Genomic DNA, 16,146 nt, shown 5'->3' with positions numbered 1-16,146 from the left:
TAGCACCTTAGTAGGGTTCGACAAGATGAGGAGAGGGAGAGCAAGAAGAGAGAGCTCTAGGAGGAAGAAGAGTTGAATGAATCAATTGAATGAAAAATTCATTCTCATTCACCACAAAAGTGGCCGGCCAAAACATTCAAGTGTAACCCCCATTTTGCATTAAGTGGCCATTAAAGAGGGAATATGTAACCTCCATGAGGTGGGACAAACATGTTCTAAACATGATGATGTGGCACATCATCATTGGCCACTTAATGCCAAGTCACAAATGATGTGGCATAAAGTCAAGTCAAACTTGACTCTTCCTCTTCCTCTCAAGTCAAGTCAAACTTGACTTAATCTCTATCATGGTTGATCTAATCCAACCATTCAATTCAAGTCAATTTAATATAATGAATCTAATTCATTTAATTAAATTGATTCAATGAGTCATAATCTAAATTAGACTCATTGAATACATGAATCAACTTGAGTCCAACTCAATTAGTCCAAATAGGATTACTCTTAATCCAATTTGATTCATCAAATGAATCTAATCCTCAGGGTTCATCATATGAATCTAATCTCCATGTAATTGTCCTTTGTGTGTGACCCTATAGGTTATTGTAACCTTGGCAATGCCCCTAAACCCATTTAGAAGCATAAGTAATGAGCGGTATCTAGCAACACATCATTACTACCCAAGTTACAAGAATGTTGAGATCCAACATCACCTTGTGACTACTAATTGTGACTCCTCACAATATATGACAAGTGTCCTTCTATCCTAGACATCTAGATTGATCAATGTGAGGCATAGACCGTATCATCCTCTAATCAATCTAAATCTTAAACTCCAAGTAGACTAACTAAATCAAATGAGCTCAATATCTCATATTGACTCATTTGGGCATGGCCATGCACTTCGTGGTCTCACTCTATCAAGAATATCGATGTCGCTCCCGTCATATAGGAGGGATAGATCCCATCTACATCACTCACATCCCTCTGCATAATTCATTACATACCCAATAATCGCCTTTATAGTCCACCCAGTTACGGGTGACGTTTGACGAAACCAAAGTACATAACTCCTTATGTAGGGAACCATGGTGACTTCAGGTACAAGGACTAGTAGTCATACTAATAGCCACATGAGAAAGTATATGACACTCATATAACGATCCATGATACTTTCTCATGGCGGGTCATTCAGTATACATTCTCCAATGCATACCCATGTGTTAACTTGATATCTCTATATCCATGACTTGTGAGATCAAGTTATTGAGTTGACCTACATGCTAGTCTTATTACATTAACATTGTCCCTGAATTTTAATACTCGACTAGGAATGATTAAGAGTAGTGTTCCCTATATCATCTCACTATCGGTTCAACTACCGATTGATATAGGTGAGAACCTTCTACTCAAGGACGATATTATACTTAGTTTATTTGGCACCAATACAAGTAAATATAATAACAAAAAACAAATGCCTTTATTTATATAAGAATATGATACAAAAAATTCATAATACAATCATCAAATGATTGTCTCTAGGGCTCTAACTAACAATCTCCCACTAGCACTAGTGCCAATCAGCGTAGGCTATAAGCCCCAATGACCTAGTGTGACCATCATGCTTCCTCTATGCCAAAGCCTTGGTCAAGGGATCTGCGATGTTAGCCTCTGTAGGTACTCTGTATATCTTCACATCTCCTCTCTCGATAATCTCTCGAATGAGATGGAAGCGCCTTAGTATGTGTTTGGTCCGCTGGTGTGAGCGAGGTTCCTTCGCCTGTGCTATACCTCCATTGTTGTCACAATAGAGCTCAATGGGGTCAGCGATACTGGGAACCACTCCAAGTTCAGTGATGAACTTACGGATCCAAACTGCCTCCTTTCCTGCCTCTGATACAGCAATGTACTCGGCCTCTGTCGTAGAATCAGCTACTGTGTCCTGTTTCAAACTCTTCCAGCTCACAGCACCACCATTAATGCAAAATACGACCCCTGACTGCGATCGATAATCACCCTGATCGGTCTGGAAGCTGGCATCACTATAACCCTTTACAGCTAGCTCGTCATCACCTCCTTATATCAAGAAATATTCTTTAGTTCTTCTTTAGTACTTAAGAATATTCTTGACCGCTATCCAGTGACTTTCACCTGGATCTGACTGGTATCTGCTCGTCATGCTCAAAGCATACGAGACATCAGGTCGAGTACATTGCATGGCGTACATGATAGATCCTATGGTTGAGGCATAAGGCATCTGATCCACGCGGTCTCTCTCCTCTCTAGAAGAGGGACCTTGAGTCTTCGAAAGGCTCACGCCATGTGACATCGACAGAAATCCCTTCTTGGAGTTCTGCATGGCAAACCGAAGGAGTACCTTGTCAATGTATGTACTCTGACTTAGGCCAAGCAATTTCTTAGATCTATCTCTATAGATCTGTTTCCCTAAAATGCGGGATGCCTCACCTAAGTCCTTCATTGAGAAGGAACTCCCTAGCCAGGTCTTGACAGACTGAAACAAAGGGATGTCCTTTCCAATGAGTAGTATGTCATCCACATACAATATGAGGAAGACAACTATATCCCCTACAACATTCTTGTAGACACAAGGCTCATCTTCATTCTTGATGAAACCAAACTGTTTGATTGCATCATCGAATCGAAGATTCCAGCTCCGAGAAGCTTGCTTTAGTCCATAAATGGACCTATGCAGCTTGCATACTTTGCTAGTATGCTGTGGATCTACAAAACCCTCAGGTTGTGTCATGTACACATCCTCGAGTAAGTTTCCATTCAAAAATGTGGTTTTGACATCCATTTGCCATATCTCATAATCATGGTATGCTGCAATAGCAAGCATGATCCGAATGGACTTAAACATCGCTACTGGAGAAAAGGTTTCATCATAGTCAATACCATGAATTTGCTTGAAACCTTTAGCTACCAAGCGACCCTTATAGATAAGTCCATCCATATCAGTCTTTCTCTTAAAGACCCACTTACACCCTATGGGTTTTACCCCTTCAGGTGGATTAACCAAAGTTCATACTTAGTTGGTGTACATGGAATCCATTTCGGATCTCATGGCCTCTAGCCATTACTCGGAATCTGGTCTCATCACAGCTTCCTGATAGGTGGTAGACTCATTATCTATGAGCACAACGTCATCATGGTCAGACAAGAGAAATGAGTATCTCTCAGGTTGACGACGTACCCTATCAGACCTGCGAAGAGGTATGTCTACTTGAACTGGTTGTTGTTCCTCAACTCCTTGTGGATCAACATCATCCACAACACTTTGTGGTTCCAATTGAATTTCCATCGAGGCTTCAGTGCCATGGTCCGCATCTTGAACTTCTTCAAGATCGAACGTACTCCCACTAGTCTTTCTAGAAACAAAGTCCCTTTCTAGAAAGACCCCAGTATTTACCACAACTACCTTGTGCTGACTGGGAATGTAGAAGTAATATCCCTTAGTTTCCTTGGGATATCCAATAAAGTAGCACTTGTCGGATTTGGGTCCTAACTTGTCTGAGACTTGACGTCGAACATAAGCCTCACAACCCCAAATCCTTATGAAAGACACCTGGGAATCTCTCCCAGTCCATATCCTATATGGTGTCTTTATCACGGCCTTGGACGGAACTCGGTTGAGTATAAAAGCTGTCGTGTCTAGAGCATAGCCCCAAAGGAATGTCGGAAGATCTGTGTGACTCATCATAGATCCTACCATATCTAATATGGTACGATTCCTCCTTTCGGATACACCATTCTACTGTGGTGTTCCAGGAGGAGTGAGTTGGGATAGAATCCCACACTCAGCTAGGTAGTCACTAAACTCATGGCTAAGGTTTTCTCCACCTCGATCTGATCGAAGTATCTTAATACTCTTGCCAAGCTGGTTCTGTACTTCATTCTTGAATTCTTTAAACTTTTCAAAGGATTCTGACTTTGTGTCATCAAGTACACATAACCATATCTACTGAATTCATCAGTAAATGTGATGAAGTACCTATAACCGCCTCTAGCAGCGACATTGAAAGGGCCACATACATCACTATGTATGAGTCCTAACAAATCAGTCGCTCTTTCGCTGTACCCACTAAAGGAAGTCTTGGTCATCTTGCCTAGTAGGCATGACTCACAAGTCTCATAAGATTCAAAATCAAATGAGTCCAGCAAACCATTCTTATGGAGCTGGGATAAGCGCTTGTCATTTATATGACCTAAGCGACAGTGCTAGAGATAGGTTTGGTTCAGGTCATTTGACTTGAACTTCTTGGTATTTATGTTATAGATAGGGCTTTCAAGGTCTAGAATGTAGAGTCCATTCATCAGAGGTGCACTACAATAGAACATATCTTTTAAATAAATAGAACAACATTTGTCCTTTATAATAAAAGAGAAACCTTTCTTGTCCAAACAAGAAACTAAAATTATGTTCTTAGTTAATATAGGCACATAACAACAATCATCTAATTCTAATACAAGCCCAGAGGGCAGAGATAGAAATAAGTCGCTACAGCAACAGCAGCAACCAGTGCTCCATTGCCTACGCGTAGGTCCACCTCGCCCTTTGCCAATGCCCTGCTATTTCTCAATGCCTGCACATTATTACAAATGTGAGAAGCACATCCGGTATCTAATACACATGATGAAGAAATAGATAGATTGACTTCTATAACATATATACCTGAAGTGGAAGTCTCACTTCGCTTCTTCTTAAGATCTTACAGGTACACCTTGCAGTTCCTCTTCCAGTGCCCGGTGTGACCGCAATGGAAGCAGGAAGCATCCTTGGCGACCCCTCCTTTGGGCTTCAGTGCCTTGCCTTTGCCCTTGGCTTGGGACTTTCCCTTGCCTTTGGGCTTACCCTTGCCCTTGTGTTTCTGAACCATCAGAACAGAGTGGGGCTTTGCCTTCTTAACATGCTAAGCAGCTCGGGCAATGGCTTGTCAATTTCGTTCATATTGTAGTTTAGAACGAACTGACTATAGCTATCCGGCAAGGATTGCAAGATCAGGTCAGTGGCCAGCTCTTGGCCAAGCGGGAATCCCAACCTTTGTAGGTTTTCTATGTACCTAATCATTTTGAGTACATATGGGCCTACAGGAGCCCCATCTGACATCTTGCACTACAATAGTGCCCTTGAGATCTCAAATCTCTCATGCCTTGCTTGTCCTTGATACAGTTGACGAAGATATTCAACCCTATCGTAAGCGCCCATTAACTCGTGTTGCTTCTGAAGCTCAGAGTTCATGGTCGCGAGCATTAGGCAGGACACATCTAATGCGTCACCGTGATGCTTCTTGTAAGCATCTTTGTCTACTCGCGTGGCATTTGCAGGAGGAGCCTCCGGAATGAGCTGCTCCAAAACATACAGTTTACGTTTCTGGGTGAGAATTATTCTCAAGTTCCTGTACCAGTCCAGGAAATTTGCTCCATTGAGCTTGTCCTTCTCAAGGACAGAACGCAGAGAGAAGGTGTTCATATTCGACGTCATGGTTATATACAATAGAAAAATACAGAAAATAAATATCATATTCTTTTAAATCATTTAATTAGGCCTTTAACTAAATGATGCTCCCACTGAAGTCTATAATTCATGTGGGACAAGATCCACATCATACTAACCCTTGAGTTAGCTTTGGCTAATACGCCCAAGATTTAGTATGATCAGTAGGTAACGATTTACCAATTACATCTCTATGCAACTCTTGTTTATAGGATCATTATCCGCAGTTATATTAAAACTTGAGTTAGCTTTGGCTAATACGCCCAAGAATTAATATAAATGTGATTTATGTCCTATCTTTCTAACCATTGGAAGAATGCCTATAGTTGTACTCGATCCAACCGAGTTAACTAGGAATACTCAATCTAATTGAGTTTGTATTCGCCTATGCGTTGATAATCGGGACCAACATTGTCCCTCCGTACCCTACTAAGATAATATGTGTTGCTCTGCTTTGGCAGATTCAACAACACATGTGATCGAGGTAGTGATAGATATTACGGCACGGTCGGCATTAGAGTTGACGCGATTTAGATCTAATCTAATCGTCGTTGTGTATCAAATACACGATAGATCTAATCTAATCGAAAGGGTGCATCTAGTACACGATTTAGATCTAATCTAATCATTAGGCACTAATTAATTACTAATCATGCATCACATACACACAAGCAATTAATTAAATTAATTTGTGATTAGTCATGGCCCTACTACGATCTTCTCAAGCCAATGAGAAGATCAGATGGTCAACCTAGGGTCAGCAGCTTCTCAAGCTCCTTCCCTTGACCACCTTGTGTTGCTCGCACCCTCCTCGTAACTCCGTCTCGAGTAGACCTTCCACCGCTCCAATTTTGTACATTACAATTTTGAAACTCGAGTTACATTCAAGTCTAAACTAATTTACAACAAGAATAAATAGAGAAAGGCACGACGCGCAGGTCGCGTATCAAAAATACAGCACACAATCACATGACGGCATGCAGGCCGTATTATAAATTACAACACAAAATATACCAATCCAATTGGGTCTTTTTGGGCCATAACTATCACAAATTATACATAATTCTAAATTATGTATTTTCTATAATTTTATGCAATTTTAATACCAATTTTTACAATTTTTACGAGTAAAAATTCCCGACGGTCCCGTTTAGCGGTTTTCGGGCACAATCGCGGAATGAATCCCCTTGCAGGGCCAGGGGCAGCGCCCCTACCCACGATCTAACTATCGCGAGTGTCCCTAAGCGATCCTACAGTGCCTTAGTCCGCTGTCCCAAAAAGTTTTGGGGCGAAACCTTGCCGTTTCGGAAAAATCTTCTCGGTAGTCGAAGCCTACAAGTATATAAACACTTGTGCTTCGCTTCTACGAGAAAATTACTCATAAAAATCCATAAAAACTTAAATTTACAGAAAATCATAGAAGCTATATTTTTCATAAAAAACAAATTAAACTCGTACAAGTCTTCGCACGTGGCTCTGATACCACTGTTGGGTTTTTCGGACCGCGAAAACTGCTTTTCGCGTCGCGGAAACCCCGAAACCCCCAGTCACAAGATCCGTACGAAGTAAAAACTTTCGAAAACAAAATTACGAGTACGAGTTTACCAACCTATAGATCTACACTGAACTATATGTTAAGAGATTTTTACTCTTGATGCGTGCATTTCGCGAATCTCGCTCGTCTAAAGGTGTCGGATCTCAAGATTGTCAAAGTAGACAACCCTCTAGAAGTATCCACACGAACACAAGAAGGAGATCACCAAACTAAAGTGTGCTAGCACCTTAGTAGGGATTGGCAAGATGAGGAGAGGGAGAGCAAGAAGAGAGAGCTCTAGGAGGAAGAAGAGTTGAATGAATCAATTGAATGAAAAATTCATTCTCATTCACCACAAAAGTGGCCAGCCAAAACATTCAAGTGTAACCCCCATTTTGCATTAAGTGGTCATTAAAGCGGGAATATGTATGTAACGCCCCGCCCCTCCTGCTAAGGCGGCGGGGGTTACTTTACTCATACATACTTACTTAATACAGCGGAAGTCTTACTTATAGGTTTTAAAACTTTTCTTTTCTTTTAAATCACCATGACTAATCAGCTGGACGTATAAAACCACATAGCATACTTAATATGATTTTTAAGTCATAATACCCAAACACAAAATTTAATGTCAAAGAGTCATAATGCAGTAACATAAACTAGGCATAGTTCTTATTAAAAAAAAGCAGGTCTTTCTGCTTTAGCCAAGCCACTACCACACATATCCTTCTAGCCCCTCCTGCTGCTCCCCTAGTTCATCCATTCCTTGCCTTTATCTGTGGTACAAGAAAGTAAACTGTGAGCACTCATGGCTCAGTAAGTTCCTTTCCTACTCACAAAAATCATATAGCTTATCAAAATCACAAGACATAACACATGGAGACAATTTCATCATAGCATGTAGCATATAATGGCATATCGTAACATAATCGTAAGGTATCATGGCATAACATAACATAACATAACATAATCATCAAATGCACCCTGACATATCATAACATCATCATAAATATCATGGCATAATCATAAGGTATATGCAAGGTGAATTTCTAAACATGTATCATGAAAACATATGCAACATATCTTTTGAAAACTTATAATATACATACTTAAACATAATCTCAACATAAGGGGGGGGGGCCGGCTTGTACCACATACATAAATGCGCGCGTCCTATGTAGGTCAAAGGTAGCAAGTCTTGAACCCTACAAGGCATACATACTAGGCCCGTTTCTTAGTCCATCGACCTAGGCGCACTTAGGAGCCCATCCCTAACGAGGCTCGTTTCTTAGTTCATCGACCCTGGGGCGCTTATGGAGCCCACCCTTGGTACAAGCCTTAAAAGTAAAGTAGCATGTCATACATATCTTTAATTCTTAACCTATCATTCATGTCATAATCATATCATGAAGAGTGCTCCTAGTCCCAATTGATAGGGAAGCAACTCTTAGGCATAACATAAAGCATGTATAATTGGCACACAGCTCATCATGAATTTTTAGGCACACAGCACATCATGATCACATGCATAATTGGGCACACAGCACATCATGAACTTGGGCACATAGCATATCATAGATTTGGGCACATAGCATATCATAAATTTAAGCACATAGCATATCATAAATTTAAGCACATAGCATATCATAAATTTAGGCACATAGCACATCATAAACTTGGGCACATAGCACATCATCATGTTGGGTTCTTCGGGCCGCGAAAACCGCTTTTTCGCGTCGCGAAAACCCCGAGTCACCCAAAGCCGTGGATCTCGTGCAAAGATTCGTAAACAAAATTATCGAAAAACCTTTTTCTTGTACGAGTTTGTAAAAACTTTAGATCTACACTAAAGTTAAGATCATTACCCTTGTAGCGAAGCCCTTCGCGTTCCCGCTTGTCCAAGATGTCGCCGGATCTCTAGTTGTCAAAGTAGACAACCTCTATATGTATCCACACGGATACAAGTAGAAGGAGATGACCAAAACACAAGGTGTGCTAGCACCAATGGAGTGTTCGGCCAAGGAATGGGAGAAGGAGAAGAGAGAGCACCCAAGGGAGAAGAAGAGTGAATGAAATCAATGAGAGGAAATTCAAACAACCCCTTAGCCATCAAGTGGCCGGCCACTCTTGGAGGTGTAACCCCCACATTAATTCCAATTAATGTGGAGACCATTAAGAGTTGTAACCCCCATGAGGTGGCACTCTAGGATGATGTGGATCAACACTATTGGTCCACATCTTGCCACCTCACTAAATGACATGGCAACAAGTGTAACCTCCTCATTTAATGTGGGTCGGCCACATTAAATGATGTGGAGGCTTGTAACCTCCATGAGGTGGCACACATTGATGATGTGGAGCAATCCTATTAGTCCACATCTTGCCAACTCACTAGTGATGTGGCAAAAAGTCAAGTCAAACAAGACTTTTTCTCTTCCTCTCAAATCAAGTCAAACTTGATCAAATCTCTCTCATGGTTGATCTAATCCAACCATATGATTCAAGCCAACTTAATATAATGAATCTAATTCATTAAATTAAGTTGATTTAATGAGTCATAATCTAAATTAGACTCATTGAATACATGAATCAACTTGAGTCCAACTCAATTAGCCCAATTTGGATTACTCTTAATTAAATATGATTCATCAAATGAATCTAATCCTCTTAGTTCATCATATGAACCAAATCTGCATCTAATTGTCCTTAGTGTGTGACCTTATAGGTTCTTGTAACGTTGGCAATGCCTTAAACCCATTTAGGAGCATAAGTAATGAGCGGTATCTAGCAACACATCATTACTACCCAAGTTACAAGAATGTCGAGATCCGACATCACCTTGTGACTACCAATTGTGACTCCTCACAAAATATGTCATTGTCCTTCTATCCTAGACATCTAGAATGATCAATATGAGGCATAGACCGTGTCATTCTCTAATCAATCTAAATCTTAAACTCCAAGTAGACTCACTCGATCAAATGAGCTCAACATCTAATGTTGATTTCATTTGGGCATGGCCATGCACTTCGTGGTCTAACTCTATCAAGAATATTGATGTCGCTCCCGTCATATGGGAGGGATAGATCCCATCTACATCACTCACATCCCTCTGCATAATTTGTTACATACCCAGTAATCTCCTTTATAGTCCACCCTGTTACGGGTGACGTTTGACGAAACCAAAGTACATAACTCCTTATGTAGGGATCCATGGTCACTTCAGGTCTAAGGACTAATAGTCATACTAATAGCCACATGAGAAAGTATATGACACTCATATAACGATCCATGATACTTTCTCATGGCGGGTCATTCAGTATACATTCTCCAATGTATACCCATGTGTCAGCTTGATATCTCTATATCCATGACTTGTGAGATCAAGTCATCGAGCTGACCTACATGCTAGTCTTATTGCATTAACATTGTCCTTGAATGTTAACGACTAGGAATGATTTATAGTAGTGTTCCCTATATCATCTCACTATCGATTCAACTAATCGATTGATATAGGTATGAACCTTCTACTCAAGGACGCTATTATACTTAGTCTATTTGGCACTAATACAAATAAGTATAATAACCAAACAAATGCCTTTATTAATATACAAGAATATGATACAATGAGTCCATACAATCATCAAATGATTGGCTCTAGGGCTCTAACTAACACATCATACATAGATCATAAGCATACATAAGTATAGCAGCATATCATATTCCTATCATATCATAAGCATTACATATGAAGCATATGGGAAAAAAAAACATAAGTAGGTCTCTAACCCAAAGGTCATGTGGTGGCCGAAACATGTAGTTGTAGCCTAGGTTAGCAAGCAACATACGAGCATGTGAACCCTAAACCTTTATCATATCTTATATCATAAGGAACACCTTAAGCATATTTGGTTTGGGTTCCAAGCTTCCTAGGTCTTTACTTATATCATGGCCGAAACCCATCAAGCCTCAAATTAGGTTATAAGCAACATATAAACATGTAAACCCTAACTAATGTCATATCATATGTCATAAGAAACAACTTGAGCATGTTTAGTTGGGTTCTAAGTTCTCTAATCTTTTAACCTTAACATGGCCGAACCGTAGCAAGTATGATTCTAGGTTACAAGCAGCATGAAAGTGTTGAACCTTAAATCCATATCATAATACATATCATGAGGAACATCATAAGCACATTTAGTTCAAGTTCCAAACTTCCTAAGCCCTTTAATCCAACGTGGCCGAAACTTATCAAGCATGGGAATTAGGTTTTTAGTGGCATAAGAGTATGAAAACCATAAATAATTTCATAGCATTTATTACAAGAACATCATGAGCATATCTAAGTTGGGTTCTAAGTTTCCTTAGGCCTTTAACCTAATGGTGGCCGAAACATGTAAGGCATAGACTAGTTTTCATGTGCCATAAAAGCTTGTAAACCCTACATCAATTTCATGGCATTTATTACAAGGAATAACATGAGCAAACTTAGTTTAAGTTCTAAACATCCTAGGTCTTAAAACCTTGTGTGGCCGAAAGTTGTAGAGCATGTAACTAAATTTCTATGCAACAAACAAGCATAAGGACATCAAGTTAGTTTCATATCTTTTCATCAAGAAGGTCATGAGCATCTTAAACTTGTTTTAAACTTTCCCTAGGCCTCATATATCAACATAGCCGAATCTTCATAAACATGAAATAGAGTTCAAATCAACATAACTCATGGGCATATCATATTAGCTTCATATTTTTATCTTAGGGAAAAATCATGGCATGCTTAGTTTTAGGTTTAAAGCTCTTCTAAGCCCTTAGTTCTACCATGGACAAATGTTCATGAGCTTGAAGATGAAGTTCAAATCAACATACAAGTGGAAGAAAATGTTAACAACACTACTATCATAGGGCACATATCATAAGAACAAGGGAGCATGCTTAGTTTGAGTCCTACGCTTACTTAGTTCTTTTGTTCATGCTTGGCTGAGAATCTAAGATCATAAATCTAAGTTCTAGCTAAACATTCTAGCATAAAAACATTAGATTAACCTCCTACCATAAAATACATATCATAAGAAATATATTGAGCACATCTAGTTGAATTTTAAAGTTCTTTAGATTCTTCTTTTTATCTTGGCCAAAATTTCCATGAAGCAACCCTAGGTTTTTAAGCAATCTATCTTCATGAAAACCATATGAACTATTGTACCACAGGTGAGGGGAAGCTTACCTCCTTTCGCTTGTGGTTTTTCTTAAGAAGAAAAGTATCCTAGGTGCCAAGGAAGGAGAGAGCTTCTTCTTCTTGTACCTCCTTTTGTTCCTCTTGCTTGGAAGGGATAGATCTTGAAGGTCTCCTCTCTAAACTTAGTTTTTCTTGAAGAGAAGCTTATCTTAGCTCTCGGACAAAGGAGAGGGAGGGAGTTCTTGGTTCGGTGAGGAATGAAGAAGAAAGAGGAAGGAGGAAGAAATGATTTAATCCCTTATTTTTCTTCTCCCAATCTATTTATTCCCTTGCCCATGAAACATGTCCTCATTCACTCCCTCAACTCCTCTTTTCCCCCACTCCATTAATTCCCACGAAAATAGAGAGAGGGAGGGAAGTAGTAAATCCTTCTTTTGCTTGCTCCTTTTCTTAACCAAGAGAGAAAAGAAGGTAAGCAACTTGGTTTTCTCTTGTTCTTTTTGCTTAGTTTTCTTTTCTCCTTTAACTAAATTTTTCATTCCTTTCTATCCAATTATTTCTCCTTATCCTAATGGTTATCATTCATCAATTTATCTCCATAAATTGTGGGAGGTTCAAGGTTCAACCCTTGACCTCACCTCTTCTTATTCTAATTTTCTTTTGTTTTTGTTTTCCTTTTTCTTTTATTCTTATCATTTCATCAATTTTTCTTTCATTCTTTTCTTTTAGCAAATGTTTTATTCTTATTCAACCCTTTTATTCTTTTATTCCTATTTTATAATTTCGTGGGTGTTACAATGTAACCTCCATGAGGTGGCACAAACATGTGCTAAACATGATGATGTGGCACATCATCATTGGCCACTTAATGCCAAGTCACAAATGATGTGGCATAAAGTCAAGTCAAACTTGACTCTTCCTCTTCCTCTCAAGTCAAGTCAAACTTGACTTAATCTCTATCATGGTTGATCTAATCCAACCATTTAATTCAAGCCAATTTAATATAATGAATCTAATTCATTTAATTAAATTGATTCAATGAGTCATAATCTAAATTAGACTCATTGAATACATGAATCAACTTGAGTCCAACTCAATTAACCCAATTAGGATTACTCTTAATCTAATTTGATTCATCAAATGAATCTAATCCTCTTGGTTCATTATATGAACCTAATCTCCATCTAATTGTCCTTAGTGTGTGACCCTATAGGTTCTTGTAACATTGGCAATGCCCCTAAACCCATTTAGGAGCAAAAGTAATGAGCGATATCTAGCAACACATCATTACTACCCAAGTTACAAGAATATTGAGATCCAACATCACCTTGTGACTACTAATTGTGACTCCTCACAATATATGACAAGTGTCCTTCTATCCTAGACATCTAGATTGATCAATGTGAGGCATAGACCGTGTGATCCTCTAATCAATCTAAATCTTGAACTTCGAGTAGACTCACTAAATCAAATGAGCTCAATATCTCATATTGACTCATTTGGGCATGACCAATGCACTTCGTGGTCTCACTCTATCAAGAATATCGATGTCGCTCCCATCATATAAGAGGGATTGATCCCATCTACATCACTCATATCCCTCTGCATAATTCATTACATACCCAGTAATTGCCTTTATAGTCCACCCAGTTACGGGTAACGTTTGACGAAACCAAAGTACATAACTCCTTATGTAGGGATCCATGGTGACTTCAGGTCCAAGGACTAGTAGTCATACTAATAGCTACATGAGAAAGTATATGACACTCATATAACGATCCATGATACTTTCTCATGGCGGGTCATTCAGTATACATTCTCCAATGCATACCCATGTGTCAACTTGATATCTCTATATCCATTACTTGTGAGATCAAGTCATCTAGTTGACCTACATGCTAGTCTTATTGCATTAACATTGTCCCTGAATGTTAATACTCGACTATGAATGATGAAGAGTAGTGTTCCCTATATCATCTCACTATCGGTTCAACTAATCGATTGATATAGGTGAGAACCTTCTACTCAAGGACGCTATTATACTTAGTTTATTTGGCACCAATACAAGTAAGTATAATAATCAAAAACAAATACCTTTATTTATATAAGAATATGATACAAGAAGTCCATAATACAATCATCAAATGATTGGGTCTAGGGCTCTAACTAACAGAAAGGATTTGCATTAGGTGCCTTGCATGTAAGAAAGCCAAGTCTAAGGTGCAACCACATGGACTTTATATGCCTTTGCCTGTGCCTAGCCACCCTTGGACTGATGTGTCAATGGATTTTGTGTTAGGTTTGCCTAGGACAAGGAATGGCCGAGATAGTATTTTTGTGGTTGTGGACCGATTTTCGAAGATGGCACACTTTATCCCTTGCCATAAAACTGATGACGCTACACATGTGGCAAATTTATTCTTTAGGGAGGTGGTCAGTTTGCATGGGATCCCTCGAACAATTGTTAGTGATTGAGATGTCAAGTTCCTCAGCCATTTTTGGCAAGTCTTGTGGGGAAAACTTGGGACAAAGTTGTTATTCTCTACCACTTGTCACCCACAGACTGATGGGCAAACCGAGGTCGTTAATCGAACCTTGGGAAATTTGTTGCGTTCTGCCATTGGGAAGAATTTAAAAGCATGGGAAGATTGCATACCATTCATTGAATTTGCATACAATAGGGTTACACATTCTTCTACTAAGTATTCACCTTTTGAGAGTGTCTATGGTTTTAATCCATTCACTCCATTAGATTTAATTCCATTACCTGTGGATGAGATTGCTAGCCTTGAAGGTCAAGCGAAGGCTAATTTGGTGAAAAGGATCCATGACAAGGCAAGACAACACATGCTGAGGAGGAATGAGCAGATTGCAACCCGTGCCAACAAGGGACGAAAGTCGATTACTTTTCAATCTGACACTAGGTCTGGGTTCATTTTCGAAAGGAGCGATTTCCGAAACGAAGGCAATCCAAGCTGAACCCACGTGGTGATGGACCTGTTGGGTTTTTCGGGCCGCGAAAATTGCATTTTCGTGTCGCGGAAACCCCAAAAGCCCCAAAGCCAACTGATCCGTGCAAAGAAAATTTTTGAAAAACTACGAATACGAGTTTCTACCGAGATCTACTCCTAGATCTACATAAAAAAAGGTTATACCTTTGAAGCGAAGCCCTTCGCGTTCCCGCTCGTCCAAACGGTGCTGGATCTCAAGAGTATCAAAATAGATACTCCTCTAGAAGTATTCACACGAACTAATTAGGTGGAGAAGACCTAAACGAAGGTGTGCTAGCACCTTGATAGGTCACGACAAGAGAGGAGAAGAGGGAGAGGGAGAGCTTAAGAGGAAGAAGATGGAGTGAATGCACACATGAATGAAAAATTCATTCCACACCACACCATAGTGGCCGGCCACATTCAAAAGAATGTAACTCCCATTTTGCATTACGTGCAATTAATGTGTAGCCATTAAAGTGAAGAATTGTAACCTCCATGAGGTGGCATCTCACTTAATTAATCATGATGATGTGGAGCATCATAATTGGTTCACATCTTGCCAACTCACTAATGATGTGGCAAAAAGTCAAGTCAAACTTGACTCTTTCTCTTCCTCTCAAGTCAAGTCAAACTTGAATTAATCTCTCTCATGGTTGATCTAATCTAACCATTTAATTCAAGCCAATTTAATATAATGAATCTAATTCATTTAATTAAATTGATTCAATGAGTCATAATCTAAATTAGACTCATTGAATACATGAATCAACTTGAGTCCAACTCAAGTTAGCCCAATTAAGATTACTCTTAATCCAATTTGATTCATCAAATGAATCTAATCCTCTTGGTTCATCATATGAACCTAATCTCCATCTAATTGTCTATAGTGTGTGACCCTATAAGTTCTTGTAACGTTGGCAATGCCCCT

Source organism: Zingiber officinale, chromosome 4A, assembly GCF_018446385.1.
Source record: "Zingiber officinale cultivar Zhangliang chromosome 4A, Zo_v1.1, whole genome shotgun sequence".
Classification (NCBI taxonomy): domain Eukaryota; kingdom Viridiplantae; phylum Streptophyta; class Magnoliopsida; order Zingiberales; family Zingiberaceae; genus Zingiber; species Zingiber officinale.
The sequence above is the reverse complement of the archived record's forward strand: the minus strand, read 5'-3'. Positions refer to the sequence as shown.